This window comes from Lepidochelys olivacea, assembly GCF_965140295.1.
Source record: "Lepidochelys olivacea isolate rLepOli2 genome assembly, chromosome: 27".
Lineage (NCBI taxonomy): Eukaryota > Metazoa > Chordata > Testudines > Cheloniidae > Lepidochelys > Lepidochelys olivacea.
The window spans coordinates 927,309-939,602 of NC_140437.1; positions in this window are offsets into that span (position 1 = coordinate 927,309).

A 12,294-nucleotide genomic window follows, 5' to 3' on the forward strand; every position below is an offset into this window, starting at 1 on the left:
AACTCCCCTGTTCACAGCTCTGTTTGATAGCTCCTGTGCCGCTGCCTGACTGGCTGCAAGCTTTATAGGACCCCTAGTCAGGGAAGCTCCGCCCCCTAATCAGGGCTCATCTTCTCTCCCAGCACAAAGCCCCTACACATACAGATACTACCAATACAAAACCAAACACACACAAATACCTTCTCCTCCAACAGAACTCCCACTCAAACTCCCCTGTTCACAGCTCTGTTTGATAGCTCCTGTGCCGCTGCCTGACTGGCTGCAAGCTTTATAGGACCCCTAGTCAGTGAAGCCCCGCCCCCTAATCACGGCTCAGCTTCTCTCCCAGCACAAAGCCCCTACACATAGAGATACCACCAATACAAAACCAAACACACATAAATACCTTCTACTCCAACAGAACTCCCACTCAAACTCCCCTGTTCACAGCTCTGTTTGATAGCTCCTGTGCCGCTGCCTGACTGGCTGCAAGCTTTATAGGACCCCTAGTCAGGGAAGCCCCGCCCCCTAATCAGGGCTCATCTTCTCTCCCAGCACAAAGCCCCTACACATACAGATACTACCAATACAAAACCAAACACACACAAATACCTTCTCCTCCAACAGAACTCCCACTCAAACTCCCCTGTTTACAGCTCTGTTTGCTAGCTCCTGTGCCGCTGCCTGACTGGCTGCAACCTTTATAGGACCCCTAGACAGGGAAGCCCCGGCCACTAATCAGGGCTCAGCTTCTCTCCCAGCACGAAGCCCCTCCAAGCCTCTACACATACAGATACCACCAATACAAAACCAAACACACACACAAATACCTTTTCCTCCAACAGAACTCCCACTCAAACTCCCCTGTTTACACCTCTGTTTGTTAGCTCCTGTGCCGCTGCAGCTGTCTGTGCCGCTCCCTGATTGGCTGCTACCTTTATAGGACCCCTAATCAGTGAAGCCCCGCCTCCTAATCACGGCTCAGCTTCTCTCCCAGCACAAAGCCCGTACACATACAGATACTACCAATACAAAACCAAACACACACAAATACCTTCTCCTCCAACAGAACTCCCACTCAAACTCCCCTGTTTACAGCTCCGTTTGCTAGCTCCTGTGCCGCTGCAGCTCTCTGTTCCGCTGCCTGACTGGCTGCTACCTTTATAGGACCCCTAGTCAGTGAAGCCCCGCCCCCTAATCAGGGCTCAGCTTCTCTCCCAGCACAAAGCCCCTACACATACAGATACCACCAATACAAAACCAAACACACACAAATACCTTCTCCTCCAACAGAACTCCCACTCAAACTCCCCTGTTCACAGCTCTGTTTGATAGCTCCTGTGCCGCTGCCTGACTGGCTGCAAGCTTTATAGGACCCCTAGTCAGGGAAGCCCCGCCCCCTAATCAGGGCTCATCTTCTCTCCCAGCACAAAGCCCCTACACATACAGATACTACCAATACAAAACCAAACACACACAAATACCTTCTCCTCCAACAGAACTCCCACTCAAACTCCCCTGTTCACAGCTCTGTTTGATAGCTCCTGTGCCGCTGCCTGACTGGCTGCAAGCTTTATAGGACCCCTAGTCAGTGAAGCCCCGCCCCCTAATCAGGGCCCAGCTTCTCTCCCAGCACAAAGCCCCTCCAAGCCTCTACACATACCGATAATACCAATACAAAAACACACACAAATACCTTCTCCTCCAACAGAACTCCCACTCAAACTCCCCTGTTTACAGCTCTGTTTGCTAGTTCCTGTGCCGCTGCCTGACTGGCTGCTACCTTTATAGGACCCCTAGTCAGTGAAGCCCCGCCCCCTAATCAGGGCCCAGCTTCTCTCCCAGCACAAAGCCCCTCCAAGCCTCTACACATACCGATAATACCAATACAAAAACACACACAAATACTTTCTCCTCCAACAGAACTCCCACTCAAACTCCCCTGTTTACAGCTCTGTTTGCTAGCTCCTGTGCCGCTGCAGCTGTCTGTGCCGCTGCCTAATCAGGGCTCAGCTTCTCTCCCAGCACAAAGCCCCTGCACATACAGTTACTGACAATAGAAAACCAAACACACACAAATACCATCTCCTCCAACAGAACTCCCACGCAAACTCCCCTGTTTACAGCTCTGTTTGCTAGCTCCTGTGCCGCTGCAGCTGTCTGTTCCGCTGCCTGACTGCCTGCTACCTTTATAGGACGCCTAGTCAGTGAAGCCCCGCCCCCTAATCAGGGCTCAGCTTCTCTCCCAGCACAAAGCCCCTACACATACAGATACTACCAATACAAAACCAAACACACACACAAATACCTGCTCCTCCAACAGAACTCCCACTCAAACTCCCCTGTTTACAGCTCTGTTTGCTAGCTCCTGTGCCGCTGCAGCTGTCTGTGCCGCTGCCTGACTGGCTGCTCCCTTTATAGGACCCCTAGTCAGTGAAGCCCCGCCCCCTAATCAGGGCTCAGGTTCTTTCCCAGCACAAAGCCCCTCCAAGCCTCTACACATACAGATACTACCAATACAAAACCAAACACACACAAATACCTTCTCCTCCAACAGAACTCCCACTCAAACTCCCCTGTTTACAGCTCCGTTTGCCAGCTCCTGTGCCGCTGCAGCTGTCTGTGCCGCTGCCTGACTGGCTGCTACCTTTCTAGGACCCCTAGTCAGTGAAGCCCCGCCCCCTAATCAGGGCTCATCTTCTCTCCCAGCACAAAACCCCTTCAAACCTCTACACATACAGATACTACCAATACAAAAACACACACAAATACCTTCTCCTCCAACAGAACTCCCACTCAAACTCCCCTGTTTAGAGCTCTGTTTGCTAGCTCCTGTGCCGCTGCAGCTCTCTGTTCCGCTGCCTGACTGGCTGCTACCTTTATAGGACCCCTAGTCAGTGAAGCCCCGCCCCCTAATCACGGCTCAGCTTCTCTCCCAGCACAAAGCCCCTACACATACAGATACCACCAATACAAAACCAAACACACATAAATACCTTCTACTCCAACAGAACTCCCACTCAAACTCCCCTGTTCACAGCTCTGTTTGATAGCTCCTGTGCCGCTGCCTGACTGGCTGCAACCTTTATAGGACCCCTAGACAGGGAAGCCCCGGCCACTAATCAGGGCTCAGCTTCTCTCCCAGCACGAAGCCCCTCCAAGCCTCTACACATACAGATACCACCAATACAAAACCAAACACACACACAAATACCTTTTCCTCCAACAGAACTCCCACTCAAACTCCCCTGTTTACACCTCTGTTTGTTAGCTCCTGTGCCGCTGCAGCTGTCTGTGCCGCTCCCTGATTGGCTGCTACCTTTATAGGACCCCTAATCAGTGAAGCCCCGCCTCCTAATCACGGCTCAGCTTCTCTCCCAGCACAAAGCCCGTACACATACAGATACTACCAATACAAAACCAAACACACACAAATACCTTCTCCTCCAACAGAACTCCCACTCAAACTCCCCTGTTTACAGCTCTGTTTGCTAGCTCCTGTGCCGCTGCCTGAGTGGCTGCTACCTTTATAGGACCCCTAGTCAGGGAAGCCCCGCCCCCTAATCAGGGCTCAGCTTCTCTCCCAGCACAAAGCCCCTACACATACAGATACCACCAATACAAAACCAAACACCCACAAATACCTTCCCCTCCAACAGAACTCCCACTCCAACTCCCCTGTTTACAGCTCTGTTTGCTAGCTCCTGTGCCGCTGCAGCTGTCAGTGCCGCTGCCTGACTGACTGCTACCTTTATAGGACCCCTAGTCAGTCAAGCCCCGCCCCCTAATCAGGGCTCAGCTTCTCTTCCAGCACAAAGCCCCTACACATACAGATACTGCCAATACAAAACCAAACACACACAAACACCTTCTCCTCCAACAGAACTCCCACTCAAACTCCCCTGTTTACAGCTCTGTTTGCTAGCTCCTGTGCCGCTGCCTGACTGGCTGCTACCTTTATAGAACCCCTAGTCAGGGAAGCCCTGCCCCGTAATCAGGGCTCAGCTTCTCTCCCAGGACAAAGCCCCTACACATACAGATACCACCAATACAAAACCAAACACACACAAATACCTTCTCCTCCAACAGAACTCCCACTCAAACTCCCCTGTTTACAGCTCTGTTGGCTAGCTCCTGTGCCGCTGCCTGACTGGCTGCAACCTTTATAGGACCCCTAGACAGGGAAGCCACGCCCACTAATCAGGGCTCAGCTTCTCTCCGAGCACAAAGCCCCTCCAAGCCTCTACACATACAGATACCACCAATACAAAACCAAACACACACACAAATACCTTTTCCTCCAACAGAACTCCCACTCAAACTCCCCTGTTTACACCTCTGTTTGTTAGCTCCTGTGCCGCTGCAGCTGTCTGTGCCGCTCCCTGATTGGCTGCTACCTTTATAGGACCCCTAGTCAGGGAAGCCCCGCCCCCTAATCACGGCTCAGCTTCTCTCCCAGCACAAAGCCCCTACACATACAGATACTACCAATACAAAACCAAACACACAAAAATACCTTCTCCTCCAACAGAACTCCCACTCAAACTCCCCTGTTTACAGCTCTGTTTGCTAGCTCCTGTGCCGCTGCCTGACTGGCTGCTACCTTTATAGGACCCCTAGTCAGGGAAGCCCCGCCCCCTAATCAGGGCTCAGCTTCTCTCCCAGCACAAAGACCCTGCACATACAGATACTACCAATACAAAACCAAACACCCACAAATACCTTCTCCTCCAACGGAACTCCCACTCAAACTCCCCTGTTTACAGCTCTGTTTGCTAGCTCCTGTGCCGCTGCCTGACTGGCTGCTACCTTTATAGGACCCCTAGTCAGTCAAGCCCCGCCCCCTAATCAGGGCTCAGCTTCTCTCCCAGCACAAAGCCCCTACACATACAGATACTGCCAATACAAGACCAAACACACACAAATACCTTCTCTCCAACAGAACTCCCACTCAAACTCCCCTGTTTACAGCTCTGTTTGCTAGCTCCTGTGCCGCTGCAGCTGTCAGTGCCGCTGCCTGACTGACTGCTACCTTTATAGGACCCCTAGTCAGTCAAGCCCCGCCCCCTAATCAGGGCTCAGCTTCTCTCCCAGCACAAAGCCCCTACACATACAGATACTGCCAATACAAAACCAAAAACAGAACTCCCACTCAAACTCCCCTGTTTACAGCTCTGTTTGCTAGCTCCTGTGCCGCTGCAGCTGTCAGTGCCGCTGCCTGACTGACTGCTACCTTTATAGGACCCCTAGTCAGTCAAGCCCCGCCCCCTAAGCAGGGCTCAGCTTCTCTCCCAGCACAAAGCCCCTACACATACAGATACTGCCAATACAAAACCAAACACACACAAATAAATTCTCCTCCAACAGAACTCCCACTCAAACTCCCCTGTTTACAGCTCTGTTTGCTAGCTCCTGTGCCGCTGCCTGACTCGCTGCTACCTTTATAGGACGCCTAGTCAGGGAAGCCCCGCCCCCTAATCAGGGCTCAGCTTCTGTCTCAGCACAAAGCCCCTACACACACACATACTACTAATACAAAACGAAACACACACAAATACCTTCTACTCCAACAGTACTCCCACTCAAACTCCCCTGTTTACAGCTCTGTTTGATAGCTCCTGTGCCGCTGCCTGACTGGCTGCAACCTTTATAGGACCCCTAGTCAGGGAAGCCCTGCCCCCTAATCAGGGCTCAGCTTCTCTCCCAGCACAAAGCCCCTACACATACAGATACTACCAATACAAAACCAAACACCCACAAATACCTTCTCCTCCAACGGAACTCCCACTCAAACTCCCCTGTTTACAGCTCTGTTTGCTAGCTCCTGTGCCGCTGCCTGACTGGCTGCTACCTTTATAGGACCCCTAGTCAGTCAAGCCCCGCCCCCTAAGCAGGGCTCAGCTTCTCTCCCAGCACAAAGCCCCTACACATACAGATACTGCCAATACAAAACCAAACACACACAAATAAATTCTCCTCCAACAGAACTCCCACTCAAACTCCCCTGTTTACAGCTCTGTTTGCTAGCTCCTGTGCCGCTGCCTGACTCGCTGCTACCTTTATAGGACGCCTAGTCAGGGAAGCCCCGCCCCCTAATCAGGGCTCAGCTTCTGTCTCAGCACAAAGCCCCTACACACACACATACTACTAATACAAAACCAAACACACACAAATACCTTCTACTCCAACAGTACTCCCACTCAAACTCCCCTGTTTACAGCTCTGTTTGATAGCTCCTGTGCCGCTGCCTGACTGGCTGCAACCTTTATAGGACCCCTAGTCAGGGAAGCCCTGCCCCCTAATCAGGGCTCAGCTTCTCTCCCAGCACAAAGCCCCTACACATACAGATACTACCAATACAAAACCAAACACACACAAATACCTTCTCCTCCAACAGAACTCCCACTCAAACCCCCTGTTTACAGCTCTGTTTGCTAGCTCCTGTGCCGCTGCAGCTGTCTGTGCCGCTGCCTGACTGGCTGCTACATTTATAGGACCCCTAGTCAGTGAAGCCCCGCCCCCTAATCAGGGCTCAGCTTCTCTCCCAGCACAAAGCCCCTACACACACAGATACTAACAATGCAAAACCAAACACACACAAATACCTTCTCCTCCAACAGAACTCCCACTCAAACTCCCCTGTTTACAGCTCTGTTTGATAGCTCCTGTGCCGCTGCAGCTGTCTGTGCGGCTGCCTGACTGGCTGCTACCTTTATAGGACCCCTAGTCAGGGAAGCCCCGCCCACTAATCAGGGCTCAGCTTCTCTCCCAGCACAAAGCCCCTCCAAGCCTCTACATATCCAGATACTACCAATACAAAAACACACACAAATACCTTCTCCTCCAAGAGAACTCCCACTCAAACTCCCCTGTTCACAGCTCTGTTTGCTAGCTCCTGTGCCGCTGCCTGACTTCCTGCTACCTTTATAGGACCCCTAGTCAGGGAAGCCCCGCCCCCTAATCAGGGCTCAGATTCTCTTCCAGCACAAAGCCCCTACACATACAGATACTAACAATACAAAACCAAACACACACAAATACCTTCTCCTCCAAAAGAACTCCCACTCAAACTCCCCTGTTTACAGCTCTGTTTGCTAGCTCCTGTGCTGCTGCAGCTGTCTGTGCCGCTACCTGACTGGCTGCTACCTTTATAGGACCCCTAGTCAGTGAAGCCCCGCCCTCCAATGAGGGCTCAGCTTCTGTCTCAGGACAAAGCCCCTACACACACAGATACTACCAATACAAAACCAAACACACACAAATACCTTCTACTCCGACAGTACTCCCACTCAAACTCCCCTGTTTACAGCTCTGTTTGATAGCTCCTGTGCCGCTGCCTGACTGGCTGCAACCTTTATAGGACCCCTAGTCAGGGAAGCCCCGCCCCCTAATCAGGGCTCAGCTTCTCTCCCAGCACAAAGCCCCTACACATACAGATACCACCAATACAAAACCAAACACACACAAATACCTTCTCCTCCAACAGAACTCCCACTCAAACCCCCCTGTTTACAGCTCTGTTTGCTAGCTCCTGTGCCGCTGCAGCTGTCTGTGCCACTGTCTGACTGGCTGCTACCTTTATAGGACCCCTAGTCAGTGAAGCCCCGCCCCCTAATCAGGGTTCAGCTTCTGTCCCAGCACAGAGCCCCTACACACACAGATACTACCAATACAAAACCAAACACACACAAATACCTTCTACTCCAACAGAACTTCCACTCAAACTCCCCTGTTTACAGCTCTGTTTGATAGCTCCTGTGCCGCTGCCTGACTGGCTGCAACCTTATAGGACCCCTAGTCAGGGAAGCCCCGCCCACTAATCAGGGCTCAGCTTCTATCCCAGCACAAAGCCCCTCCAAGCCTCTACACATACAGATACCACCAATACAAAACCAAACACACACACAAATACCTTTTCCTCCAACAGAACTCCCACTCAAACTCCCCTGTTTACAGCTCTGTTTGCTAGCTCCTGAGCCGCTGCCTGACTGGCTGCTACCTTTATAGGACCCCTAGTCAGGGAAGCCCCGCCCCTAATCAGGGCTCAGCTTCTCTCCCAGCACAAAGCCTCTACACATACAGATACTACCAATACAAAACCAAACACCCACAAATACCTACTCCTCCAACAGAACTCCCACTCAAACTCCCCTGTTTACAGCTCTGTTTGCTAGCTCCTGTGCCGCTGCAGCTGTCTGTGCTGCTGCCTGACTGGCTGCTACCTTTATAGGACCCCTAGTCAGGGAAGCCCCGCCGCCTAATCAGGGCTCAGCTTCTCTCCCAGCACAAAGCCCCTCCAAGCCTCTAAACATACAGATACCACCAATACAAAACCAAACACACACAAATACCTTCTCCTCCAACAGAACTCCCACTCAAACTCCCCGGCTTACAGCTCTGTTTGCTAGCTCCTGTGCCGCTGCAGCTGTCTGTGCCGCTGCCTGACTGGCTGCTACCTTTATAGGACCCCTAGTCAGTCAAGCCCCGCCCCCTAATCAGGGCTCAGTTTCTTTCCCAGCACAAAGCCCCTACACACAAAGATACTACCAATACAAAACCAAACACACACAAATACCTTCTCCTCCAAAAGAACTCCCACTCAAACTCCCCTGTTTACAGCTCTGTTTGATAGCTCCTGTGCCGCTGCCTGACTGGCTGCAACCTTTATAGGACCCCTAGTCAGGAAAGCCCCGCCCCCTAATCAGGGCTCAGCTTCTCTCCCAGCACAAAGCCCCTCCAAGCCTCTACACATACAGATACCACCAATACAAAACCAAACACACACACAAATACCTTTTCCTCCAACAGAACTCCCACTCAAACTCCCCTGTTTACACCTCTGTTTGTTAGCTCCTGTGCCGCTGCAGCTGTCTGTGCCGCTCCCTGATTGGCTGCTACCTTTATAGGACCCCTAGTCAGTGAAGCCCCGCCTCCTAATCACGGCTCAGCTTCTCTCCCAGCACAAAGCCCGTACACATACAGATACTACCAATACAAAACCAAACACACACAAATACCTTCTCCTACAACAGAACTCCCACTCAAACTCCCCTGTTTACTGCTCTGTTTGCTAGCTCCTGTGCCGCTGCCTGACTCGCTGCTACCTTTATAGGACCCCTAGTCAGGGAAGCCCCGCCCCCTAATCACGGCTCAGCTTGTCTCCCAGCACAAAGCCCCTACACATACAGATACTACCAATACAAAACCAAACACACACAAATACCTTCTCCTCCAACAGAACTCCCACTCAAACTCCCCTGTTTACAGCTCTGTTTGCTAGCTCCTGTGCCGCTGCCTGACTGGCTGCTACCTTTATAGGACCCCTAGTCAGGGAAGCCCCGCCCCCTAATCAGGGCTCAGCTTCTCTCCCAGCACAAAGACCCTGCACATACAGATACTACCAATACAAAACCAAACACCCACAAATACCTTCTCCTCCAACGGAACTCCCACTCAAACTCCCCTGTTTACAGCTCTGTTTGCTAGCTCCTGTGCCGCTGCCTGACTGGCTGCTACCTTTATAGGACCCCTAGTCAGTCAAGCCCCGCCCCCTAATCAGGGCTCAGCTTCTCTCCCAGCACAAAGCCCCTACACATACAGATACTGCCAATACAAAACCAAACACACACAAATACCTTCTCCTCCAACAGAACTCCCACTCAAACTCCCCTGTTTACAGCTCTGTTTGCTAGCTCCTGTGCCGCTGCCTGACTCGCTGCTACCTTTATAGGACCCCTAGTCAGGGAAGCCCCGCCCCCTAATCACGGCTCAGCTTCTCTCCCAGCACAAAGCCCCTACACATACAGATACTACCAATACAAAACCAAACACACACAAATACCTTCTCCTCCAACAGAACTCCCACTCAAACTCCCCTGTTTACAGCTCTGTTTGCTAGCTCCTGTGCCGCTGCCTGACTGGCTGCTACCTTTATAGGACCCCTAGTCAGTGAAGCCCCGCCCCCTAATCAGGGCTCAGCTTCTGTCTCAGCACAAAGCCCCTACACACACACATACTACTAATACAAAACCAAACACACACAAATACCTTCTACTCCAACAGTACTCCCACTCAAACTCCCCTGTTTACAGCTCTGTTTGCTAGCTCCTGTGCCGCTGCCTGACTGGCTGCAACCTTTATAGGACCCCTAGTCAGGGAAGCCCTGCCCCCTAATCAGGGCTCAGCTTCTCTCCCAGCACAAAGCCCCTACACATACAGATACTACCAATACAAAACCAAACACACACAAATACCTTCTCCTCCAACAGAACTCCCACTCAAACCCCCTGTTTACAGCTCTGTTTGCTAGCTCCTGTGCCGCTGCAGCTGTCTGTGCCGCTGCCTGACTGGCTGCTACATTTATAGGACCCCTAGTCAGTGAAGCCCCGCCCCCTAATCAGGGCTCAGCTTCTCTCCCAGCACAAAGCCCCTACACACACAGATACTAACAATGCAAAACCAAACACACACAAATACCTTCTCCTCCAACAGAACTCCCACTCAAACTCCCCTGTTTACAGCTCTGTTTGATAGCTCCTGTGCCGCTGCAGCTGTCTGTGTGGCTGCCTGACTGGCTGCTACCTTTATAGGACCCCTAGTCAGGGAAGCCCCGCCCACTAATCAGGGCTCAGCTTCTCTCCCAGCACAAAGCCCCTCCAAGCCTCTACACATCCAGATACTACCAATACAAAACCAAACACACACAAATACCTTCTCCTCCAACAGAACTCCCACTCAAACTCCCCTGTTTACAGCTCTGTTTGCTAGCTCCTGTGCCGCTGCCTGACTGGCTGCTACCTTTATAGGACCCCTAGTCAGTCAAGCCCCGCCCCCTAATCAGGGCTCAGCTTCTGTCCCAGCACAAAGCCCCTACACACACAGATACTACCAATACAAAACCAAACACACACAAATACCTTCTACTCCAACAGTACTCCCACTCAAACTCCCCTGTTCACAGCTCTGTTTGCTAGCTCCTGTGCCGCTGCCTGACTGGCTGCTACCTTTATAGGACCCCTAGTCAGGGAAGCCCCGCCCCCTAATCAGGGCTCAGATTCTCTCCCAGCACAAAGCCCCTACACATACAGATACTAACAATACAAAACCAAACACACACAAATACCTTCTCCTCCAAAAGAACTCCCACTCAAACTCCCCTGTTTACAGCTCTGTTTGCTAGCTCCTGTGCTGCTGCAGCTGTCTGTGCCGCTACCTGACTGGCTGCTACCTTTATAGGACCCCTAGTCAGTGAAGCCCCGCCCCCCAATGAGGGCTCAGCTTCTGTCTCAGGACAAAGCCCCTACACACACAGATACTACCAATACAAAACCAAACACACACAAATACCTTCTACTCCGACAGTACTCCCACTCAAACTCCCCTGTTTACAGCTCTGTTTGATAGCTCCTGTGCCGCTGCCTGACTGGCTGCAACCTTTATAGGACCCCTAGTCAGGGAAGCCCCGCCCCCTAATCAGGGCTCAGCTTCTCTCCCAGCACAAAGCCCCTCCAAGCCTCTAAACATACAGATACCACCAATACAAAACCAAACACACACAAATACCTTCTCCTCCAACAGAACTCCCACTCAAACTCCCCTGTTTACAGCTCTGTTTGCTAGCTCCTGTGCCGCTGCAGCTGTCTGTGCCGCTGCCTGACTGGCTGCTACATTTATAGGAACCCTTGTCAGTGAAGCCCCGCCCCCTAATCAGGGCTCAACTTCTCTCCCAGCACAAAGCCCCTACACATACAGATACTAAGAATACAAAACCAAACACACACAAATACCTTCTCCTCCCACTCAAACTCCCCTGTTTACAGGTCTGTTTGCTAGCTCCTGTGCCGCTGCCTGACTGGCTGCAACCTTATAGGACCCCTAGTCAGGGAAGCCCCGCCCACTATTCAGGGCTCAGCTTCTTTCCCAGCACAAAGCCCCTCGAAGCCTCTACACATACAGATACCACCAATACAAAACCAAACACACACACAAATACCTTCTCCTCCAACGGAACTCCCACTCAAACTCCCCTGTTTACAGCTCTGTTTGCTAGCTCCTGTGCCGCTGCCTGACTGGCTGCTACCTTTATAGGACCCCTAGTCAGTCAAGCCCCGCCCCCTAATCAGGGCTCAGCTTCTCTCCCAGCACAAAGCCCCTACACATACAGATACTGCCAATACAAGACCAAACACACAAAAATACCTTCTCTCCAACAGAACTCCCACTCAAACTCCCCTGTTTACAGCTCTGTTTGCTAGCTCCTGTGCCGCTGCAGCTGTCAGTGCCGCTGCCTGACTGACTGCTACCTTTATAGGACCC